General features: G+C 37.1%; 1 protein-coding gene across 3 annotated transcripts in view; it reads left to right on the top strand.

The window, feature by feature from the left end:
• The window catches only part of apba1.L (amyloid beta (A4) precursor protein-binding, family A, member 1 L homeolog), a 94985-nt gene that overhangs the window by 16771 nt on the left and 65081 nt on the right, over positions 1 to 13133 (top strand). Inside the window, exon 2 of one of the 3 annotated variants that reach the window (XM_018258734.2) lies at positions 6779 to 6975. The gene's annotated coding sequence lies outside the window, so the exon portion shown is untranslated. Of the gene's footprint in view, positions 1 to 6778; positions 6976 to 10381; positions 10460 to 13133 lie in introns of those variants that run through there. The other 2 variants (XM_018258752.2, XM_018258743.2) reach the window with 2 other exon arrangements.

Genomic DNA, 13133 nt, shown 5'->3' with positions numbered 1-13133 from the left:
TATGCAAATTGTGATTCATATTTCGTTCGGTATTCTGCCAAATCTTTTACGAAGAATTTGGGGGTCAGCCAAATCCAAAATAGTGGATTCGGACTCGGTGCATCCCTAGTATAAAACAAATCCCAGTTTATCCAGGTCATTCAGTTATATTTATAGCTGCATTGCCAATACAATTGTTTTCATGTTCCAAATTATACAGGTAGGTTAACTGGTGATAAAATTGACCCTACTGCGTGAATGCAATATGGATCTGTAAATTCAGAGGCAGAGACTGATGTGAGTGATGTGTTGTCTCTCTAAAGTGCTACAGAATATGTCAATGCTTTATTGTAAAAAAAGGATAATTGTAGTATGTAATGAATATTGAAAATAGGTGCATATGAATATCAATTGTTTTTAAAAAAAACACCTAAGGTAAAGGATTTTTTTGTAGTATGGTGTATAATAGCGAATAATAAAAATCTAGCAGGAAAAGGCAGAATTAAGCTGCCTCTTAAGCAAGCATATCATCCTTCAGATGTTCAAAGAAAAATCAATGCTTTGGCTAAAGCTTCAGCCAGTATCAGACACATTAAATGATGGAACATATCCGATCTCTAAATAATGACAGAGCAAGAGACAATGAAAGAATTTTACAAAGGCAGATAAAAAGATTAAACGATTTACAGAGGCTGTGAAATATACACCAAACATTCACACAATAAAGAATCTGTTAGATCAAAAGTGATGCTGACATTCGAGGTAGAGACATATGGAGAGCATTCATATTTTTATGGCATAACAAAGGAGATCTAAATGAAAAACGTATTGCTTCTTAGATTCTTGCTGCGCTACAAATCTTTGTTCTGTGGAATGCATTTATATCACATGAAAAGGGAATCCAAACACTTAATAGTAATAAAAATGCATTGTTATTCAAGCATACTGTACTTCGGATATCTAGGTGTATGTTTAGCATTTACTAATTCATCACGGAACACAGTCAAGTAGTGTGGTATGGGTGGAACCTGTTTATTGAGATAACAAGCAGGCAGCCGGATGAAATATAATATTAGTTTTCTCCACCCTGTTCTCTGTGGTTAGTGATCAAAAAGTATAGTTCTTAAAGGACCAGTATTTCTTCTTCTACAGGAGTCCCTAAACCCTTTGTTGTGATTAATTTTAATAACAGGAGTCCATTATGCGGGTTGATTCTGTGCACACTGATGATTTCATTATCTACCTTGCAAGGGCAATGTAGTTTGCAATGATTAGCTCAAGAAATAACAAAAAACTTTGTTTTTGATTAAAATGAAAGGCAAAATTGCCTATTGATTTTTCTTTTTTTCTTTCCAAGATATTAGACATTTTGGCAAAACGGAAAATATAATGAATTTTGTAACCGCACCACCTGCTGGTCATTTTGGCCTGCTGTCCACAGTCAGGAAAAAAACATTCACGGAGAAAAGAAAGGTGTTGTGATGTTGCTATGCTTAGTAAATTAAGTTATAAGAGTGAGCTAACATTTCTTAACTTTTTATAAAAATTTTTTAAACTGATCAAATTTACATTAATATGTTTCCAGGGTATACATATACTGTAGACATAACTTACGTAACCATAATGCAGAGCTGCTGTATTAAATCCAGGGGGCAAGACCAAGGCCCTGAGTTGAACCAGTAGAGGATTTACAAGAACATTAACCAGAAAGTAAAACTATTTTAGTGCAATAGATATTTGATACTGCACCTTCTAAAAATGTATTGACTTACCTGAAACCCCGGGCCGGTGCTCCTTTCAGCAGAAAACTGCACCTGCCCGGGGTTATACCAGTGAGCACCACGGGGCGATCCTCTTCGTCTTCTTTCTTTAAATTTCCCAGGGGGAAAACGCATGCGCAGTTGAATGAAATAGACTTTTCCGTTAAAATTTGGCTTTTCATTCTACTGCGCATGCGCAGCCGCGTGAAGGAAGACTGAAGAGAAGCGCTCAGTGGTATAACCCTGAGCAGTTTTCTGCTGATAGGAGCACCGGCCCGGGGTTTTAGGTAAGTCAATATAATCACTTGGGGGTGCCTAACATTTGGCACCATTGCAAGTTGCTTTCCCTGAGATTGGAATCTAAAATATGGCAGTGCATACCTCTACTTTCCTTCTCCTAACATTGCCTTTTCAAGACCATGTTTTGGACCTGGTCAGTCCACCAGGATACGCAATAACAAAAAAAAATATCAATAATTAATCAGGTCTCTTTTTAAGCTTTCTATTAGTCCTCGAAATATGTTGAAAAGTAGAACAGACGCTTGCAGCCAGATGGTGAAGTTCTTCAAGCTGGAGAACTGCAGAAAAAAAATAAAAAGCTAAATAATTTTAAAACACACACACACACAAAAAAAAAGAAATCCTCTCTACTACCTCTACATTCCTTTCCCTGACATTGCCTCTTCAAGACCATGTTTTACTACTGAAGCAAAATGGGATTGGGAAGTAAGCTCACGGGCCCAATTGTAATACTCAAGGGATTCATTATTAGTTAATGAGCTCAATTCCTGAATTATGATACATTTCCTATTGGGTGAAATGCACAATAGCTTGTCTCCTTTCTTCATTGTTTATTTGTTTTTCAGAAAAATAAAGATTGCTTATCCTGAATTTTTGGTGCTCTCTAGATCTCTGTTGCTGACAAAAAAAAACAGATGTTTGACTGTCATGAATGTCTAATTCTTGCTACTACCTTGAGCACTAGTATATATAGCACAATGACAATCCAATCCATTGTGACATTTAATCCATGTTTATGTAGGTCTTCTAGAGAAGCAAGCGCTGGCAGAGCTAGTTTCTTCCCCCTGAGAAATCAGTGTAGCAGCTGGGGATCACCTAAAGGCTTGCAGCATCTCTTGATATGTATTTTGCCATCTCTTAAGTAAAAATGGAAGTCGGAACAGGGCTACGCATTTAATTGGTCTGTATCAGTGCTGTAAAGTGACTGGCAGCCTTGAGACCGTCCGGATGGTGAGCAGTTTTTCACGGGACAGTTTTGATTTTGACAGCTTAGCCCGCAATCCTGGTTACTTATTGAAATTCCCAGAGTTTCTCTTTGATCTCCTGCACTGACGCCATTATAAGATTCAAAGATTCTAAAACATAATTAAATAAAAGGCAATAAAAAGAGCCCTGAATACTCAACACCAGCACTTAGATACATTTGTAACTATTTGAGCTAAGCAAAGATACAATTGTAACTATTTAAGATAAGCAGGTCTCTTGGGAGAAATGAGACTTGCAGCTTAAAGGGCAATTCACTTTCTTTAGCAAAACTGTAATGGCCCAGATAAGTGTTCAGACATGCCAATTTTTGTGAAATGGACATGGTATTTAGGGGGTGTGGCCTCTGGTCTAATAACCCATTGCAACCGGTTATCAGGAGAACTCATTGGTCAATCCTTTGAAAGCAATAAAAAACATTTTCTGCCTGTTTCTAAACACTGTACTCCAGCATTATAGTATATATAAGGCACACAAAAACATTTACCTTAGCTGAATGTGTTATTTGTATGTAATACTTGAGGACTCGTTTACAGAAGCAAAATTTCAGCCTTTATTTCTCATTTACCAAGCACTTCTGAATGAAAGGTGAACGCTGGTGGGCACTACCCATATGTTAAATTACCACTCGATATAGGCAAGGACAGGGCTCTTTAGCACCATGAGGAGGCCGGTACTTCTATCTTTTGTGTCTGGAAAAAGTGCAAGGTAGGGGGCAGGAGAAGAGGGTGATCCCACAGAAGATAATTTGTAACCCACGGTAAATCTGTGGTACTGCAGGCAACTAATTTCGTGAAAATGCTTTCCCACCATCAATAATGTAGATCACCAGTGGGGAAACACATGCATTGCTTTGGGTTTCTCAAGTAGAGTGAAGTTTCCTCGCAAAGGCAACTTCAGAAAGCTGAAGCGACTCATATGTTTCCTTACTGGTGATATATTTATTACCAGTGGGAATGCAACTAGAAATGTTTTGTTGCCCGCGATATTGCAATATTGCGATATTACAGACAGTAATATATATACTTTGGGAAGATGCAGGTCCTTTCTGTATCCTCTTTTAGCAGGATTAACATTTTTCCATTAAAGGGTCACTGAACATAGCTAACATAGCTTTTTATGGGGCTTCGTCTTGCTTATGGGGAGGTTATTTTTAGGGATGCACCGACTCCATTAATTTGGATTCAGACGAACCACCGAATCCTTCTCTAAAGATTTGGGCGAATACAGAATCCAAATCCTAATTTGCATATGCAAGTTAGGGGTGGGTAGGAGAAAACATTTTTTACTTCCTTGTTTTGTGACAAAAAGTCACGCAGTTTCCTTCCCGCCCCTAATTTCAGTTCGGCTGGGCAGAAGGATTCGGCCGAATCTGAATCTTTCTGAAAAAGGCAGAATCCTAGTTATTTTCCTATTTCTCATTTCACTAATCTGTCGCTTTCAAGATCTTTGATGATCCCTGTCTTTCGTGGCCCCAAAATAAATGTTTCAGCCACTAGGAATGCACCGAATCCAGGATTTGAGTTGGGATTCTGCCATTATTCTGCCTTTTTCAGAAAGATTTTGATTTGTGGAATCATTGTGCCTGGCTAAACCGAATCTGAATTCCAGTGTACAACACAGCACTGCTGACGCAGTAATTTGTAGTTAAAAAGCCTTTATTAGAACATATGGCTTCTGATCCGGAACACACAACGTTTCAGGCCTGATCTTGGCCCTTTATCAAGCTTGATTCCACTTTTCCCTTCCTGTCCCTAATTTGCATATGCAATCTTTCATGAAGGATTTGGGGATTCTGCCGAATCTCAAATAGTGGATTCGGTGCATCCCTATCAGCCAAACCTTTCACTGGTTTAATTGTCAAATTATTATGGAACCTAAGCAAGAATGATAGACTTTGTTGGTAGATAAGAATGATTATGATATACAGGATTTTAGGGGTAAATAAAATAAATGAAATAAAACATACAATAGAACCAAGGGAAAGCCTTGAATATGTTACACTGTCAGAACATCTACATTTCTATTGTATACCATTAGCGTAAGGTAGAAAAAGAATAAGCACTAAAGTAGATTGTAAACTATTTTTACTTACTGTCTGATTTTATTTGTGGATGCCACTAGTTGTGCAATATCATTGTGTACATCACTGAATCAGTTAGTGCAGTCAATAAATGGAATGAAAAAAAAAAGTCAATAAAAAAGGGCTATGGTTCATTAAAGAGAAACTATCCATTCTGCTCCCATAGCAACACTTTGTTACAGGTCACGATGAGGAGGTGTGTGCTATATAAGAACTGCAGACGGGGTCAGACTTGGGCCTTTGTAGTTATAAGGTCATGCTTGTACTTGCAACCTGATTATAGCATTTTACTCAAGGTCTCTTGCTCATGTATAGAAACAGAGCCTGCTCTCACTCATTTGTTATGCTCCGCAACTATATTGTAAACTATATTGTAAAAAAAAAAAAAAGTGTAGGAAAAACATCCCAACTGTCCTGTTTTTCGCGTGACAGTCCCAATTTTGACAGCTCAGCCCGCAGTCCTGAGTTTGTTCCTAGGAAATGTCCCGACTTTGATCTCCTGCACTGAACAGCCAGATAAAGATACAAAGTTTGTAACTAAAGTGGCTTTTGGCAGAGAGCCCAGAATAAGTGGCAGGTGCACTTGGATACTTTGTAACAATTTAAGATAAGCAGGGAAACTGTGAACTGCAGCTTAAAGGGCAATTCACCTTCATTAGCAAAACTGTAATAACACATAAAAACCACAGAAATGTGTGCAAATGCAAACTTTCATAACCTGCCAAATTTTGTAAAATGAACATGGCAATTGGGGGGTGTGGCCCAAAATTGGGCGTGGTCAAAAAAATCCACCACTCATAGTGTGGCAAATCTCCTCCCTCCTCTATTTACAGAGATATGAAAAACATTATGAACCATAACTAAACATTATAAACCTTTTAGCACACAAAAGAGCAAGTTTACACAATCCACTTTTGAAGAACCACTAAATGACTGTATCATTGTATTGAAAGCAGTCTAATTAGCATTCTCTTCTGCTAATTAATTGTGGTCCAGGTATGGCATCTATATTATAAGGGAATCTGTTTTCAAGAAAACTCAATATATGAACTGGCCAACATAAGGAGATGAAATATTCAGCCCTGCCTGATTCTTGACATAATACATGGATTTTGGTCAGGATTGAAAGGCCATCATACACATCAATAATTTGTACAAATTTTACAAAATTATTGGTTTGCACATGGGCCATCTATGGGGTAGATTTATCAAAGAGTGAAGTTAGAGATCTCCACGGTCCGCAGAGTGAAATACCGCCTCTCTCTCTATTCATTTTCATGGGATTTTTAAAGGTGTATTTATCAAATGGTGAACTTTCACTATCACCCTTTGATAAATAGGCCTTTAAAAATCCCATAGAAATGAATGGAGAGAGGCGGTATTTCACTCTGTGGAGACTCTCTGATAAATCTACCCCCCCGCGTGATGTTGTCTGCTAGTACAGGACTACTGAGTGTGAGTAAAAGCAATAAATTCTGGTACCATAGTTTCCTTTGTTATTTGGACTGCTTATAAGCAATGTCTGGATTGAATAAAACTAAACGTATATGAGTGCTTCCCATTTTGTACACATCATGACTTTATTTCTCTAAAGAGGAAAAGCAATATTAACGAAAGCAGCAATATGTGTGTTAAAATGCCCTCTCTGAACTTTTGATTCTCTAATTTGCAGATTCCCTCGCCAGCCATCATGCTGAATTCAGACGTGAATCATATTAGGACTGCTTCTCAATGGTCGTAATTCAGCAATGCAGGAGAAGGAGGTCATGCAGCTGATTGCACCAATCCAAAGTACAGTCCCTAAGGCTTCTGTTACTGACCAGAATTTCAGACAAATAAATGGCTGACTGCTCAGACTATTTTAAAGATGTAAGTACAATGAAGATATGTATTATTTATCTGTGCCCCATTGTGTTATACAAGACATTTGTTATACAAGAAGAATTACATATTTCTTATTAAGTTATATCCTTACGTTTAATATCTTATACTAAAGTCATTTGAGAATATGGATTATAGGGCCACTATACACAAAAATATGCTTCTAAATTCTGCAGAGAAATACTTGCTGTACAAATATTATGCTTGTTTTCTCTGCAAGATATGAACAATGTCAGGGAATTATCACTACTACTTATGAGCCCACCTTGTGGTCCACAAATATCAGGAGACTCCCTATTCTCCTTTTCCTAAATTCATAACTCCTTTTAGACTAATGGCATGCCATATGCATTACATTGCTGCTGGCAGGAAAGCAATTGTGACCTCCACTTCTGGCTCCCATTGAATAAAGCACCACATGTGCCATTACCATTAAGGACACTATGGAAAAAAAATTTTGCATATAGCTAGAATCTGCTTTGTTTACTATTCACTATTATAGCCTGAAATAGATTTTGTATTGTATATAGAACCACAGACTATATTATTAAACAATGGTCTCCTGAACCAAATTTGAACTTTAAAGGAGAACTAAACCCTAAAAATTAATGTGGCTAAAAATGCCATATTTTACATACTGAACTTACTGCACCAGCCTAGTCTCGGCTTCACAAGAGCATCAATGATCCAGGATTTCAAACTTGTCACAGGGGGTCACCATCTTGGACAATGTCTGCGACACTCACAATCTCAGTGGGCTCTGAGCAGCTGTTGAAAAGCTAAATTTGGGGGTCATCACAAATTATCAAGCAGAAAATGAAGTTAGTCATATTAGCTGAAGCTACAAGTCCAATTATTAAATTCTGATGCTAATTGCACTGGTTTCTGCGCTGCCATATAATATTTATCTGGATTAATTGCTAATCAGCCTTATATTGTGACATTTATATTCTATGTATACTGTATAGCTCAGTAAGTGACAGCAGCACAGAGCATGTGCAGTGAAGCAGCAGAAAAGAAGATGGGAGCTACTGGGGCATCTTCGAAGGCACATATCTTCCCTGCCTTTTAAAGGGCTGTGGTTGCCTTGGGCTGAAATCAACACTTGTATTATCTGTGAGCAAAAAAATTTTTGCATTTAGTTGTCCAGATCTTTTTAAAGTCACATGAATTTTTTGTTCACTATTTACTTTGCTTAAAAACATAGGATTCAGACCAATTGAAATTCTACAAAATCCTACAAAAGTCCTGCTGGGATTAGGATAAATCCTGAATTTTAGATGTCCATCCCTCCAAAATATAAGAAAAAAAGGTTCCTAATTTTGTTCATTATTTAATAACATCCATAATGCTGTGACAGTTCTCTGTTAAATGCATTAACCCAGCGTCTGGCATGTGGTTGGATCTGTCTCACTTGATAATGCTTGTCAGATGATGGCAGCCTAAGGGTACAATTTCTGCCATGTCTATAAATTGCTGACATGGTTATACAGACAGAGCAAAATTTTGCTTTATTTCTGTCAGTTTATTGTGGTGTAATATCTAAAGTTGGTACAGGTACTTTGTATGCAGTGGCAGAATATAGCAATGCTGTCTTTTCAAGACTTTCCTCTAAATAATATACCATTGGCTCAAACTACATTTTGCTTGCTCTGTACCTGGTGCTTCCTTTATATGCTGTATAATTTATTTACTCCCCTTACCCTTATTGTTATCCCTTTCCCTTTCCTCCCTCTTAAGAACAATACGGTTATAAACCAAGAAGAAAAAAATAAAACCTCTCTTACAGTGATTCTGTTAGCTTGTGGACGATATCAAAGGAACATGCTTCTGCCAAAACAAGCAACTTTGCTGCACCCGCTTAATCTAGACTACCTTGGACTCAATGTAGACTTTTAACAGCATCTGTACAGGTTGCCCATCTTTGTACAAAAATCACACAGATAAATGTTTTGAACATTCAATAAGCTTTTCACTCACCTTTTGCTGTGTAATAAAAAAGTAGGGAAATAACTTAGTTTATTGGTTTAGACATTTATGGGGGAATTTAACATTAAATATTAACATTAACATTAAATATTCACATTGCAAAAATGTAGCCTTTGCGGAAATATATTGAACATCTTACAAACCCTTTGTCCCTCACATGACAACAGGATATCGATTGCAACTTTATATATATACAGTGAATGTATACTCCATTTTATTTTTAAAAACGATTACCTTGTTCTTCGCCATAAAACAGTACCTTGTACTTTATCCAAACTAAGATATGATGAATCATTATTGGAAGCAAAACAAGCATACTGGGTTTATTTAATGTTTACATGATTTTCTAGTAGACTTAAAGGGTGGTTCACCTTTAAATTAACGTTTAGTATGTTATAGAATGGACAATTGTGAGCAATATTTAAAATGGTCTTCATTATTTATTTTAATATTTTATTTAATTTTTTCTTCTTCTGACTCTTTCCAGCTTCCAAATGGGGGTCACTGACCCTATTTAAAAACAAATGCTCTGTAAAGCTACAAAAGTATTGTTATTGCTACGTTTTGTTGCTCATCTTTCTATTTAGACCCTCTCTTATTCATATTCCATTCTCTTATTCAAATCAATGCATGATTACTAAGGTAACTTGGACACTATCAACAGATTGCTGAAATTACAAACTGGAGAGCCACTGAATAAAAAGCTAAGTAACTCAAAAACCACAAATGATAAAAAATTAAAACAAATTGCAAATTGTTTCAGAATATTACTCTACATCATACTTAAATTTAACTTAAAGGTGAACAGCCCCTTTAAGGCTTGAAAAACCAAATTATGGAAAGATCCATTATCTGGAAAAGGCCAGGTCCTGAGAATTCTGGATAACAGGTCCCATAGCTGTAGTTGGCACAGTGTCTGTAATAAAACTTCTTACTGAAAAAGTTTTTGCATTTGCTCCAAACATTTACATCACCTTCAAGCACGTGTTAAAAGTAAGCAAAGTGCATTTAAGATTCGCAATGCAATAAAAGTCTAATGAAGAAATATTTCTTTGCGACATGCAAATTTTTATTCATATTTGTGTGCAAATGTGTTCTTTTTGCAAATTTTATTACATTTTCCCCTTCATGAGACATTGTCCTTAGGTTACAGTAGAATTAATTTATCACAAGGCGTTATGGAAAGCAAGATCTGAGGTTACCAGATAAGAGGATCTTTACTCAAATTTGGTCACCGACATGCTGGTACAAATTAAAATGATTCCATAGTTTGGCATTCAGGCCAGTGATTGGATAATAAAGGGGGCTAGAGACTCACTGGGAGAGAACTTCATCAAAGTATCAATGTGGGGTTTTCTAAGATGCCTGACCAATGTCTGTCAATTTTTGACCGGATATCACTTAGGCAGGCCCTCGGGTGGACCCATACATGGACCAGCGTGTTGGCTGTTTCTGTGTACTGGACTGAACAGTTACAAAAATGGTAAGTAGTGATGTCGTTTCAGACTACATCCATAATATACTTTACAGATTACACTCTGTACACTCTGCTGGTGTTTGTATACACAGCTCCCAGATAGCAGCTCTTATAAAGTATATATAAGGTATTTATATAGACAGATATGAATACTAAAACTAATAACTGTGGATGCTGGCAACTCTTATGTGTAGCTGTGGTGGAAGCCCTTTCTCTGGCCTACTACCACTGAGACTGAGACTGCCACTCTCCCAACAGTCTCCAGTCAGATTCTACATATCAATTATCTGTTACTGAAAAAAAAAAATTCTCTCTCTCACTCTTTTTGTAACTTTAATGCAAAGAAAACCAATTCACTAAAAGCACTGTTGACTTCAGCTGGTAAATGAATGTGCAGTGCATTTCAGCCATTCCTTCTTAACTTTATATCTGTTTTTAGAAATATTAAAAATAAAATAAGCTCATCTCGTAAGCAAGATAAATTTCCTTCTTCTTTTTTCCATGTAATACTATGGACAAAACGCTAAATAGCTTTATTGAACAGAAAACATAATGTAAATGGTTTGAGGCTAATTTTAGTATGAGGGCTGCAGGTAATGCCAGTCACATTAACACACTTCCACCCCAATAATTCTGTGAGCATTTGCCTTAAAAGCGTTTACCACTAAGCTTTATGTTTTGTACTTTTACTCTGTGCCTTACTTAATACAAACTACTGCCTGGCATTCTGTGGGAAAATGCAAATATACAAAGAGGTTGGGAACTTCCACCATAATATGGCAGTGAGCACCAAAGGATTAGCCACTCCTGCTATGTGGACAGCAAACAACCAAAACCCTTCCTCCTTTCACCATTTTTTATTCGGAATGTAAAAGCGAAAGGCAAGTGAAAATGTGTGCCCACTCCACTGATATAGCCCAGGAAAAAATACAATGGTAAGTGTGATAGGATTTCCTCTTTGCCTGTTTCTTCACAAGGCATTACAACTAGACTGCTGCCCTACATATCATCAGGAGAAGTCTGAGCCTTCCCATGAAATTTCCATAGTCCTCGTAGTATGAGCCAGGGATGGTATTTCACTCCCCTGTAGATTTCCACAATAGAAAATTGTACTTCTGGATGCCTGGGAGCTCACTTTTGGTCCTTCTGGATACTTATCCAGAAGATTGTCAGATACTCTCTGGAAGCCCTCAAAATCCACAAGTAAACATAAGTCTCCTCAAGAAAGAGTATTTTAATCCTTTAGGCATCAATGGAATACAATAAATAAAATACACATGCCATTAACTTAGCACATAAATAAGATTTTCTAATTTGTCTGGCTTATTATCTTATGTGACCCTGTTGTTGAAGGGTTCTGAGGCTTTGAAGGTCCTTCTGGCCTTCTATCGTGGGAGTGTCTTTTCTCCCACCATCTCTCTTTAGTAATCCAAAGTAGGCTTGTTTTATAATGTTTTACCATATATCATATTCCACGTATCTACCTTTGCAAGTTAAATATATAATATTCTTAAGGATTGCCTACTATAGCTATTGCTGTGTATAAGCACAACCTTATATGTTGGAGGTAGAATTGCACACATAAGGGTATATTTATCAAAGCGTGAATTGAGAGATTGCCACAGTCTGCTTGAGTGAAATTCTGCCACTCCAGTCATTTCTATGGGATTTTGAAGGGTGTATTTATCAAAGGATGAACTTTCTCTAGGATGATCTCTAACTTCACTCTTTGATAAATAGACCCCACTGACGTCTTGAAGAACAGTAACGTGGTAAAGTCTAACAATAATCAAGTTTTCAGTAAGGATGCACCGAATCCACTATTTTGGACGAACCCCTGAATCCTTCGCAAAAGATTTGGCCGAATACCGAACCGAAACTTAATTTGCATATGCAAAATAGGGTTGGGAAGGGAAAAACGTTTTTTTACTTTCGTGTTTTGTGAAAAAAAGTCACCCGATTTCCCTCCCTGCCCCTATGCAAATTAGAATTAGGTTCGGCCGAGCAGAAGGATTTGCCCAAATCCTGCTGAAAAAGGCCTAATCCCAACCGAATCCTGGATTCGGTGCATTCCTAGTTTTCAGTAATAAAATCTTTTGATTGTATATCCATTGTTTTATATGAATATACTGTGTTGTAGCATTAGAATTAAAACGCAAAGAGGAATTCTAGATTTCTAGGTCTCTTTTCAGTGCCTACAAAACCCAGGGCCCAGTAACCTCCTGTCAAAGCAGCCTTTCAGTCCAATGTAGCGTGAGCTCAAATGGCCCACAATTATTTTCTCCCACTGTTGACTGCAGATTTTGCAGTGCACATCTTAAAAATATTTGTTTCTTTCATTTCAGACTGACTTACACTTGTTTCTCAAACCATCTCTAGGATTTTTTATTCTTTTGAAAGAAATTTAAGCAGACATGGAAGTGACTTTTTGTCTTAAGGGAGGAAGGCTAATTATCCAGCAGAAGCCTTTGGGATAATGTTGTCTAACTTAGAGCCAGGCAACAAATCCCTGTCATAAAGTAGAGAACAAAGGTTAGGCTTTAAGGGAATATTCACCATCCAGTGTTTGAATCAGAAAGATTTTCTTGCTGCAACTGATTTTTTTTTATTACTTTGGCTCCACTGAAGTCTCCACCCTGGAATAGTTAACAAGTTTAAGCTTACTCAGAATTTGCAGTCT

Source organism: Xenopus laevis, chromosome 1L (assembly GCF_017654675.1).
Source record: "Xenopus laevis strain J_2021 chromosome 1L, Xenopus_laevis_v10.1, whole genome shotgun sequence".
Classification (NCBI taxonomy): domain Eukaryota; kingdom Metazoa; phylum Chordata; class Amphibia; order Anura; family Pipidae; genus Xenopus; species Xenopus laevis.
Note: the sequence above shows the minus strand (reverse complement) of the source record. Positions and strands in the feature narration are given on the sequence as shown.